This window comes from Saccopteryx bilineata, chromosome 2 (genome assembly GCF_036850765.1).
Source record: "Saccopteryx bilineata isolate mSacBil1 chromosome 2, mSacBil1_pri_phased_curated, whole genome shotgun sequence".
Classification (NCBI taxonomy): domain Eukaryota; kingdom Metazoa; phylum Chordata; class Mammalia; order Chiroptera; family Emballonuridae; genus Saccopteryx; species Saccopteryx bilineata.
The window spans coordinates 260,793,134-260,805,663 of NC_089491.1; the positions used below are offsets into that span (position 1 = coordinate 260,793,134).

The 12,530-nt window shown below is 44.0% G+C and overlaps 1 protein-coding gene across 1 annotated transcript in view; it reads right to left on the reverse strand.

Annotated features, from left to right (window-relative positions):
* The window catches only part of MYO18B (myosin XVIIIB), a 238,619-nt gene that overhangs the window by 79,873 nt on the left and 146,216 nt on the right, over positions 1-12,530 (reverse strand). The gene's annotated exons all lie outside the window — the stretch shown is intronic.

The following is a 12,530-nucleotide window of genomic DNA, read 5'->3' on the forward strand; positions in this document are numbered from 1 at the left end:
TCCTGTGGCTCCTGGACGGGGAGCAGTGGTCTGAAGGCACTTGCTCACACAAAGGACTCCCGTCAGGGTCATCTTTCCAGAGCTTACTCATTAGTATCAATGTCTTGTGGAAGCTGGGGTGACACCTGGTGACAAATGTCCCGATTAAAGGCGCTGAGGATGAATCAAGAGTTATCAGTCTTCCGTGCGTTACTGGAGAGGAGGGCCCTCAGACTGGTACTCCCCACCCTGGCAGTTCACCGTCCAGAAGGCACACAGGCCTGACGGGACCACCTGCACGAGCCCTGGTGTGGAGCCGAACTCCGCTTCCAGAGGGCCTACGGGAGCACTGGGGGCGTCCGGGAGGGTTGGGAGGGCCCAGGGACAGCAGCGGCCCCACAGGCAGTACCCTGGTGGATCTGGGCCGTGCTTGTTCTACTCCCAGGTACTGGAGTCAGATTCTGAGGGTTCGAATCACCTTTGTGATTTTGGGCAAGTCTTTTAATATGTTTAACTCATTCCAGTCCCTGCCTTTAAGGCTCTGGAAGGTAGGAGAGGGAAGCAGACAAGTAAAGGAGGTCATTTTGATGGAACGAGAGGTACTAGCCTAGGGGTAAATCCAGGAGACCATGAGAGGAGAGGTGGGGCCCTCACCTAGCCCCTGGGGGTCAGAGAGGACCCCCAGAGACAACACCCAGACCCAAGTTCAGAGGCTAAACGATCATGGGGCAAGGAAGGTTCAGAGGGGGGATGCAAGAGCCCAGCAGGGGGCACAGCTTGGGCAAAGGTGGAGAGGGGAGATCAGGTGTGGGGGACCCCAAGCTGTTCTAAGCTGCTGCTCGGGGGGGCAGGAGGGTAGAAGCTAACTGTGCACCCTCGAAGGGCTGTGTTCTGGGGGCAATAAAGAGCCACAAGCAAACCTTACACACAAAGAGCCAAGACTATTGTAAAGCCGGTAGCCACGGCCACTATCACAGCCGCCTGGCCCATGCAGGTTCTCATTGGATTCGGACAGTCAGTAAATTGGATTTGGACAGAGCCAAAAGCTGGTGGGCCATCACCTTTAATCCTAGCTTGCACCCGGCGGGCAAGTAAAAACACACACTGGGCTCCAAAACCCACTCACATTCAGTGCTCACAAAGCTACTGACTTATCCGAGTTTCCTAGAATCAAAGGTTTCTAGCTCACCAGACTTATTCACCTCTGTTCCCCATCTCCTTCTTTCTCCCTGCACAAACTCTGCACAAACTGGCCTCTCACTCAACACTCCGCCATCTTGGCTGCTTCCCTGGCCTCCTCCACGTGGCCTTTCTTTGCTCTCTTATCTGCTCTCTGCTCTAATGCTAATCTCAGGAACTAAGAGAGCAAGCTCCTGTTCTGCCCCCATTTTTTTTTTTTTTTTTTTATAATTTTATTTTTTTAATGGGGTGACATCAATAAATCAGGATACATATATTCAAAGATAACAAGTCCAGGTTATCTTGTCGTTCAATTATGTTGTATACCCACCACCCAAAGTCAGATTGTCCTCTGTCACCTTCTATCTTGTTTTCTTTGTGCCCCTCCCACCCCCTATCCCTCTCCCATTCCCCCCTCCCCCCCGTAACCACCACACTCTTATCAATGTCTCTTAGTTTCACTATTATGTCCCACCTACGTATGGAATAATACAGTTCCTGTTTTTTTCTGATTTACTTATTTCGCTTCGTATCATGTTATCAAGATCCCACCATTTTGCTGTAAATGTTCCGATGTCATCATTTCTTATGGCTGAGTAGTATTCCATAGTGTATATGTGCCACATCTTCTTTATCCAGTCATCTATTGATGGGCTTTTTGGTTGTTTCCATGTCCTGGCCACTGTGAACAATGCTGCAATAAACATGGGGCTGCATGTGTCTTTCCGTATCAATGTTTCTGAGTTTTGGGGATATATACCCAGTAGAGGGATTGCTGGGTCATAAGGTAGTTCTATTTGCAGTTTTTTGAGGAACCACCATACTTTCTTCCATAATGGTTGTACTACTTTACATTCCCACCAACAGTGTATGAGGGTTCCTTTTTCTCCACAGCCTCTCCAACATTTGCTATTACCTGACTTGCTAATAACAGCTAATCGAACAGGTGTGAGGTGGTATCTGATTGCCGTTTTGATTTGCATTTCTCTAATAGCTAAAGAAGATGAGCATCTTTTCATATATCTGTTGGCCATTTGTATTTCTTCCTGTGAGAAGTGTCTATTCATATCCTCTTCCCATTTTTTTATTGGATTGTTTGTTTGTTTGTTGTTGAGTTTTATGAGTTCTTTGTATATTTTGGATATTAGGCCCTTATCTGAGCTGTTGTTTGAAAATATCATTTCCCATTTAGTTGGCTTTCTGTTTATTTTGTTATCAGTTTCCCTTGCTGAGCAAAAACTTCTTAGTCTGATGTAGTCCCATTCATTAATTTTTGCCTTCACTTCTCTTGCCATTGGAGTCAAATTCATAAAATGCTCTTTAAAACCCAGGTCCATGAGTTGAGTACCTATGTCTTCTTCTATGTACTTAATTGTTTCAGGTCTTATGTTTAGATCTTTGATCCATTTTGAGTTAATTTTTGTACAGGGGGAGAGACTGTAGTCCAGTTTCATTCTTTTGCATGTGGCTTTCCAGTTTTCCCAGCACCATTTATTGAAGAGGCTTTCTTTTCTCCATTGTGTGTTGTTGGCCCCTTTATCAAAAATTATTTGACTATATATATGTGGTTTTATTTCTGGACTTTCTATTCTGTTCCATTGGTCTGAGTGTCTATTTTTCTGCCAATACCATGCTGTTTTGATTGTCGTGGCCCTATAATAGAGTTTGAAGTCAGGTATTGTTATGCCCCCAGCTTCATTCTTTTTCTTTAGGATTGCTTTGGCTATTCGGGGTTTTTTATAGTTCCATATAAATCTGATGATTTTTTGCTCTATTTCTTTAAAAAATGTCATTGGAATTTTGATGGGAATTGCATTAAATTTGTATATTGCTTTGGGTAATATAGCCATCTTGATTATATTTATTCTTCCTAGCCAAGAACAAGGTATATTCTTCCATCTCATTATATCTTTTTCGATTTCCCTTAACAATGGTTTATAGTTTTCATTATATAAGTCCTTTACATTCTTTGTTATGTTTATTCCTAAGTATTTTATTTTTTTTGTTGCAATCGTGAAGGGGATTATTCTTTTGAGTTCCTTCTCAGTTGTTTCATTGTTGGCATATAGAAAGGCTATTGACTTCTGTATGTTAATTTTGTATCCTGCGACCTTACTGTATTGGCTTATTGTTTCTAGTAGTCTTTTTGTGGATTCTTTGGGGTTTTCGATGTATAGGATCATATCATCTGCAAAAAGTGATACCTTTACTTCTTCTTTTCCGATATGGATGCCTTTTATTTCTTTGTCTTGTGTGATTGCTCTGGCTAGAACCTCTAGTACCACATTAAATAAGAGTGGAGAGAGTGGACAACCCTGTCTTGTTCCTGATTTAAGGGGGAAAGCCTTCAGTTTAGTGCCATTTAATATGATGTTAGCTGATGGTTTATCATATATGGCCTTTATCATGTTGAGATATTTTCCTTCTATACCCATTTTGTTGAGAGTCTTAAACATAAAATTGTGTTGTATTTTATCGAAAGCCTTTTCTGCATCTATTGATAAGATCATGTGGTTTCTGTTCTTTGTTTTGTTGATATGGTGTATTACATTAACCGTTTTACATATGTTGAACCATCCTTGAGATTCTGGGATGAATCCCACTTGATCATGATGTATTATTTTTTTAATATGTTGCTGTATTCGATTTGCTAGTATTTTGTTTAGTATTTTAGCATCTGTATTCATTAGAGATATTGGTCTGTAGTTTTCTTTTTTTGTGCCATCCTTGCCTGGTTTTGGTATGAGGGTTATGTTGGCCTCATAAAATGTGTTTGGAAGTATTGCTTCTTCTTCAATTTTTTGGAAGACTTTGAGTAGAATAGGAACCAAGTCTTCTTTGAATGTTTGATAAAATTCGCTGGTATAGCCGTCAGGGCCTGGACTTTTATTTTTGGGGAGGTTTTTAATGGTTTTTTCTATTTCTTCTCTACTGATAGGTCTGTTTAGGCTTTCTGCTTCTTCTTGACTCAGTCTAGGAAGGTTGTATTGTTCTAGGAATTTATCCATTTCTTCTAGGTTGTTGAATTTAGTGGCATAAAGTTTTTCATAGTATTCTACAATAATTCTTTGTATATCTACGGTGTCCGTGGTGATTTCTCCTCTTTCATTTTGGATTTTGTTTATATGAGTTCTTTCTCTTTTTTCCTTGGTAAGTCTTGCCAAGGGTTTGTCAATTTTGTTGATCTTTTCAAAGAACCAGCTCCTTGTTCTATTAATTTTTTCTATAGTTTTTCTGTTCTCTAATTCATTTATTTCTGCTCTGATTTTTATTATCTCCTTTCTTCGGCTGGTTTTGGGTTGTCTTTGTTCTTCTTTTTCTAGTTCCTTAAGGTGGGAAGTTAAGTGGTTCACTTGGGCTCTCTCTCGTTTGTTCATATATGCCTGAAGTGATATGAACTTCCCTCTTATCACTGCTTTTGCTGCATCCCATAGATTCTGATATGTCGTATTGTCATTTTCATTAGTCTGTATATATCTTTTGATCTCTGCACTTATTTCTTCTTTGACCCATTCATTTTTTAAAAGTATGTTGTTTAGTTTCCACATTTTTGTGGGATTTTTTTCCTCTTTTTTGCAGTTGAATTCTAGTTTCAAGGCTTTATGATCAGAAAATATGCTTGGTACAACTTCAATTTTTCTGAATTTGCTGATATTGTTTTTGTGGCCCAACATATGGTCAATTCTTGAGAATGATCCATGTACACTGGAGAAAAATGTATACTCAGTCACTTTGGGATGAAATGTCCTGTAGATGTCTATCATATCCAGGTGCTCTAGTGTTTTGTTTAAGGCCACTATGTCTTTGTTGATTCTCTGTTTGGATGACCGATCTAGAGCCGTCAGCGGTGTATTGAGGTCTCCAAGTATGATTGTATTTTTGTCAGTTTTTGTTTTAAGATCAATAAGTAGCTGTCTTATATATTTTGGTGCTCCTTGGTTTGGTGCATATATATTAAGAATTGTTATGTCTTCTTGATTCAGTGTCCCCTTAGCCATTATGAAATGGCCATTTTTGTCTCTAAGTACTTTTCCTGTCTTGTAGTCAGCATTATCCGATATGAGTATTGCTACACCTGCTTTTTTTTGGATGTTATTTGCTTGGAGTATTGTTTTCCAGCCTTTCACTTTGAATTTGTTTTTATCCTTGTTACTTAGATGAGTTTCCTGTAGGCAGCATACAGTTGGATTTTCTTTTTTAATCCATTCTGCTACTCTGTGCCTTTTTATTGGTGAGTTTAATCCATTTACATTTAGTGTAATTATTGATACTTGTGAGTTCCCTATTGCCATTTTATATCTTGCTTTCTGTTAGTTTTGTGTCTTGTTGGATCCTTCTCTTTTGTTTTTCTATCTTTTGTTTTTATTTGGTTGTATTCCATACATCTTTCCTCTGTTGCTATCTTTTTTATCTCATGTGCTTCTGTGGTGGTTTTTTCAATGGTGGTTACCTTTGAGTAATGAAAAGGGTCCCTACCCTGTTCATTGTAGCGAACTATTTTGTGAGTACTTTTGCACTCCATCGTCCTTTGCTACTGTTAATCTCCGTCTTCTCCCCCTCTTTCTTTTTGTTGTTGTCACAGTTTAAATTTGGTTTTATTGTGTTCTTCTTGGAGCTTTTACTTGTGGCTCTGTTTTTTTTTTGTTCTTTGTATCTGATTGGAGAACCCCTTTAGTAATTCCTGGAGTGGGGGTTTTCTGATGATAAATTCCCTCATCTTTTCTGTATCTGTGAATGTTTTTATTTCTCCTTCGTATTTGAAGGATAGCTTTGATGGGTATAGTATTCGTGGCTGAAAGTTCCTCTCTTTCAGGACTTTAAATATTGGGGTCCACTCTCTTCTAGCTTGTAGAGCTTCTGCTGTCTGCCCCCATTTTATAGTGTAGATTCATAACCTTTAATCCAATATACAAAATAGGGAAGTCTCTAATACAAAGTCACTTATCAGAGACATGATGGAATTGCACCACCCTACATCAAAAAGGGTGGGAAAGGCTTAATCCCAAAACCAAGCCACAGGCTACAGGGATCCTGCCTGCCCACAGCCCGCCCCCAACACACATTAATATCACCTGGGTGACAGCTTCCATGTGGGCAGCGCCATCTTTAACAAAGTGAGCATAATATATTTTATCAGCCCAACAACTGTGCTTAAATTTTACAATTCTGTCTTGAAAGATCACTGCCAGGCAGTGGCACAGTGGATGGAGTATCGGACTGGGATGCAGAGGACCCAGGTTCAAAACCCCGAGGTTGTCAGCTTGAGCGTGGGCTCACCAGTTTGAGCACAGTGTCGCTGGATTGAGTGTGGGATCATAGACATGACCCCATGGTCGCTGGCTTAAGGCCAAAGGTCACTGGCTTGAAGCCCAAGGTCGCTGACTTGAGCCCAAGGTCATGGCTTGAGCAAGAGGTCACTGGCTCAGCTGGAGCCCCCCACCCCCCCCCATCCAGGCACACATGAGAAAGCAGTCAATGAACAACTAAGGTGCCACAACAAAGAATTGATGCTTCTCATCTTTCTCCCTTCCTGTCTGTCTGTCCCTACATGTCCCCCTCTCTCTCTTTCTCTCTGTCCCTGTCTCTCTCTCTCTCTCTCTCTCTCTCTCTCTCACACACACACACACACACACACACACACACACAAAAAAAGATCAGTGGCAGAGTGGTGGCCTGGATGAGACCAGAGGCCAGCAGGCTTGTGAGAATGCCAAATGAGAGACACAGGTAGTGTGTGATCAGAGTTGGGGGAGAGGAGAAAGGGTAGATTCAAGAGCTGTTTAGGGGGTACAGTGACTCAGACTCGGTGACGGCTTTATTCTCAGGAAGGGTGAACACAGCCTCCTGGCTTGAATTAATTCAACATCTAAAGTGTTCAGTGCGAACTCTTCTCTGTTTAACAGAAATCACATAACATATTTCCCTTGGGGGAGGAGACAAAGGTCAAAGGCATGAATTAAATTAAAAAAAAAAAAAAAAAAGCAACCAGTGCCCCGGAGCAGATAGCCTCTTCCACTTCCTCCTCAGAGCCAGGTGCCGGCATCTGCTGCTCACAGATGTTATTTATGCACAGCGATTATCTCAATTATATATCTCGGTTCTTGGAATTGCTTCTGTCTCCAGATTAGTTTGTTTCCAGTGGAAACATACCATGGGAATTAATTAGTAATTGGCTCCTAAAGAACAGGTGTCATTAGATAACCCAACACATTGCCGCGTCTCCCTGTTGCACCAGGTCTGGTGAAATCCTGTGCCCACTGAACCAAAGTCTGCCCACGGCCTACGCCAGTGTGTGGGGCGACGAGGGAGCCAGCGGGGAGCTCTGGACCCTGAAACATTATCTCGTAGTTTTCAACGTAGAGAACTGTTTCAAAGCCATGGTCAAGGGTTCTTTATAACAGCCCATTTAGTTAGGAATATCACCCCTTTTTTAGGTGAGAAAAGAGGAGCCTCTGAAAGACAGGGTGACTTGCCCAAAATCAAACAGTTGATTAGGTAGCAGACTCAGGATCTGAACCCAAAGAGGGTGTTTTTTTCAACTGTGCTCCAGGAGTCGTCCGCGTTTTATCATCAGGGCCTTAAATCTCAGATATTAACTGAGACGTAGCTAGGGGTCCCAATGGAGGGAAGCTGGACAGAAACAGCCAAATAATTCCCTCAGTATCTAGATGGTGAGGTCATGGCATTTTTGCCATATGGGCTGAACGCAGGTATTCTGGAAGATGCTGGCTCAGGGATCCTTCCATGCCTCTAGTTGGCCTGACTTGCCACCCATCAGTGCTGCAGCTAGACCTGCAATCCTGCCACTGTTTTACAAGCACTCTGACCACACCCTTCTCTGCTCAGTAGCTTGCTATGGCTCCCTATCACCCCAGGGATAAAGCCCAAACTCCTTAGCCAGGTTCACTAAACCACTCATGAGCTGGCTCCAGCCTCAATTACTAATAGTGCCCTCTGGACTCTTGACCCCCAGGGAACTTCCTGCAAGACGAAATATACTTCCTGTATCCACGTGCCTCTGCTCCTCCATGCTCTGTTGCTTACTACAATGGCTGTGAGCATCTTACCTAACCAGCGACTCGTTTCCATTTTTTTTTTTAAGATTTTATTTATTCATTATAGAGAGGGGGGCGAGAGAGAGAGAGAGAGAGAGAGAGAGAGAGAGAGAGAGAAGGGGGAGGAGCAAGAAGCATCAACTCCCATATGTGCCTTGACCAGGCAAGCCCAAGGTTTTGAACCGGCAACCTCAGCATTTCCAGGTTGACGCTTTATCCACTGCGCCACCACAGGTCAGGCCTCGTTTCCATTTTTAAAGACACAGCTGAAGCCACCAGCTCCTCTCCCACAGCTAAAGTAAGGAGCTAAACCCCAACATCCAGCCAATAAGTGGCTCATCACCTTGCTTGGCAATAGTCTGCTCCTAGGTCTGCCTCTCAGGGGCAGGGACCTTGTCATCTCCTCCTGTCCCCTGCAGTCAGGCCTTGAAGTCATCCCACAGTGGAGACCGAATCAATATTTGCTGAATGCCTGCAATTATCTAACAGGTGCATCCAAACACAGTCCCTCATCCGTGCCCTGACAGAGTAAACCCTTCTCTGGGTTATCTAAAGCCATGATCAGCGAGCTGCACAGGCTGCAGCGTTGCTCACGTTCCCAAAGCCCTCACTGGCTTGACCGCATCGGCCCGCATGCGTACCTAGGACATCAAGCAATGTCACTCCACTTTAGGAAAAGGGCTCAAGGAAGTCAAGTCACTGATTGAAGGTCACAAAATTAGCCAGTACCAGATCCAGTTCTCTTAACTCAAAATTTAATTTTAAAATCAGGTGAACGCTAATATAACCTCGCTGTCAGTTTTCTCATCGACAAAAGAGAGGGGTTGCTGCTGAACAGAAAGGGTGTTTTGAGGGATAAACGAGGCCTATGATTTCCAAATGCTGGTCCTACGACCACATGCCTTGATGTGATTGTTTAAAAATGAAAATCCTGGGTCCTAACCCAGATTAAAAAATAATAATAATAAAATAAAGGATATATGGGGATGGGATCTAGAAATTTGTGATTTTTTAAAAATAATGTGTAAGTTATCTGAAGTGCAGCCAAGTTTGGGGACCCCCGAGATACTTAGAACAGCCTAGCACACAGTAGGTGCTTTACAAACATTAACAGATCCCATATTATGCAAATCAAGTTGTACGGGTCCCAAACTATTGGCCTTCACACTTTCAGACATATACTGCTGTTCGCTTTTGGGTAAATGACTTAACCTCTCAGGGCCTGTCTCCTTATTAGTAAAATTGGTACAAATAGAAATATCTGCCTCCTAAGGTTACAGTGAGGATTATCTATAATGCATTTATTGCTGCTGCCCAGACTATCTGCAAATTCCATCAAGTTCAAACCAACTCCAAGTTTGTCCCTCCTGGCCATCTCCATCAGCACTTACTCCAGGTGACCACTTCCACCGGCCCAGAGGGGTGCTCTAGCCTCCAGTCGACACTGACTTATTCTCTTCTCAGTCCATTCCCCACACAGAAGGGTGAACCTCTCCAACGGGAACTGGATTGGCACTCTCTGCTCAAAATCTCCCAATGGCTTCTCACCACCCTTGGAATGAAATCCAGGTCTTCCAAGCCCTGCACGTTACCGTCCTGCCTGCTTTTCCTTCTCTCAGAGTAGCTTAGCTGACCACCCATGTTAAACAGGACTCCTTGAAACTCCCTGTTCCAGAACCCCACTCATTTCCTCTATTACCTGAACTAAGGTGTGGGTATCTCTATTGACGTCACTGTTTGCTCGTCTTCTTTCCGATGGATGTAAGTTTCACAAGTTTCGGGAGGGAGGGTACCACACCTGTTTTATCATTATGTACCTATTGATAGATCTTTCACCTCGCCAGACACACAGTAGGTGCTGCAGAATAAACCAACGAATTGATGAAAGAGTGAGTGAGTGAAACTGTTCAGCACCACACCCAGCACTTAAGATGCAGCCAGGGGCAAATTTCTCTTCCCCTCCCTTCCCCTTCCTGTCTGCTCTCCTTGCCACTATCCCTGGAGCCTTCAGGTAAAAGACAAATACCATTCAACAGAAAGGAGATGAAGCAGTGCCCAATGTCATTGTTTCTTTATTTGATTAGCTCCGACTCCAGCATCCGGGACACGTGTGCTGGGAGCCAAAGCAACTGTACCCTGACCTCTGGTCCACGCCATCCCATCCTTATAACAATTTCCATGACAACAGCACCAGAAAGCCAAGGCTGCGATTCCCTTTGATAGGAGCCGGATGCAGAGACTGGGAAGGACTTTCAGAAGAATGAAACTCTTTGATTCAGCTCAAGGCGCCTTCATTAAATGCCACTATTTTCCAAAAACACACATTTTAACCCAGCAGAGGGAGATTTCTCATGACTACTTAAAGAGCGGGTAAAAAAAAAAAAAACTACCATGGTTCCTTTTCAGGGACATTCACCTGTGAGGAAGGGGAAGGCTTGGATGGTGAAGCCTAGGGAATATTTCAGTGGGAGACAGGCAGAGCACAGGGCCCCCCGCTAAGGGGACCGCATGACCCCTGGATGTCTGACCCCTGTCCGAGAATGTGGACATCTCTGTCCACCTGAGGCAAACCAAGAGGCTCAGGGTCTACCACCCACCTGGCTGGCCACACAGACTGGAAAAATAGTTACCAACTGTCCTGTTTGCCAGGGGCTGAGGGCTTGCCCTAGACACAGAACTAAACCAGGGTGGTCCAGACAAGCCAAGGTGGGTGGTCACCCTAGAAGAAGGCATCTTGATTAAGGAAACTGCTAAGAACCATTGAATCATCCTCGGGTTTAACAGCCCTGCAAATCTGGGGGGTTCTTTCTGAAACCCCACAAACCTGGTCTGATCATGCAAAAAACCTCAGACAAACCCAGCTTGAAGGACATTTTACGGGACACCTGGCCAGGACTCCTCTAAACTGTCAAGGCCATGAAATACAAGGTGAGGCTAAGACACTGTTTCAGACCAGAGTGGGACTAGGCAGGAGTGACCACTACATGCTGTGTAGTACCCTGGGTTGGATCCTACAAAGGAAAAGGACATTAATGGACAAACTGGTAAAATCTAAATCAAGTCTGGAATTTCGTGTTCTTTTTTCTTTTTTAAGCTTTTCTACTTTAGCTAATAACCTCTGTCTAAAACCTTTCATTTTACAGATGGGAAACCAGTGGCAGAGAAGGGGCCATGGAAGCTCTAGATCAGGGGTCCCCAAACTACGGCCAGCGGGCTGCATGCGGCCCCCTGAGGCCATTTATCTGCCCCCGCCGCACTTCCGGAAGGGGCACCTCTTTCATTGGTGGTCAGTGAGAGGAGCATAGTTCCCATTGAAATACTGGTCAGTTTGTTGATTTAAATTTACCTGTTCTTTATTTTAAATATTATATTTGTTCCTGTTTTGTTTTGTTTTGTTTTTTTACTTTAAAATAAGATATGTGCAGTGTGCATAGGGATTTGTTCATAGTTTTGTTTTATAGTCCAGCCCTCCAACAGTCTGAGCGACAGTGAATTGGCCCCCTGTGTAAAAAGTTTGGGGACCCTTGCTCCAGATCTTGTTTCTAGAGCCTGCAGCTAGACTCTGCTGCCTCCCGCTGCCTTCCTGGGGATCTGCTGATAGTCAGGGGCTTCTGCAGAAGGAAGGAAGAAGAACCTTGGGTTTGGCGTCAAGGAATGTGGCTTAGAGGCATGGCTCTACCTTTAAGTGGCTGTGTAACCTTGGGCAACTACCTCACCCTCTCTGTTCCCTGGTTTCCTCATTTGTCAAATGAGGTGGATGAGTCAACTGAATTCAACAGGAAGGCATTTGTATTCAGTATGTATTATGTGCAAGGGACTGGATGGGTGTCATCAGACATAAATAAAACATATTCCTGACCATGGGAAGAACAGTTTTATTCAGGAGGCAGTCCAAAAAGTGCAGATTACTATCTGAGTTTCTCAGGACATTCTATGAAGATTGAAAAAAAAGACAGAGCCACGTGGCATGACTGAGGCTACATGATAGAAGGCCAGAGAAGGAGGAGGAAGGAATGGCAACACTCTGAGAAGGTGGTTATCCAAGGGAGGCGTGTGACTTACATAAGAGGAACACCGAATGCAGGGGCACAACCCCCCCAGCGGGGCTCTGAGCCTGGTTATGTCATTCCGCTCTGGGACCTCTCCCCCGGAGGCTCCCACCACCACATGGGATCTGACCCATGGACACCTCTCAATCCCTGCCACCCCAGACCACACTAGTACCTGTCCTGAGGTCCCCCGCTCCAGCCTGGCCTCCCCTCCCCTCCCATTGGCCCTCAGACCCGCTGCTCTAGACCTCCTCTAAGTCACCCAGGG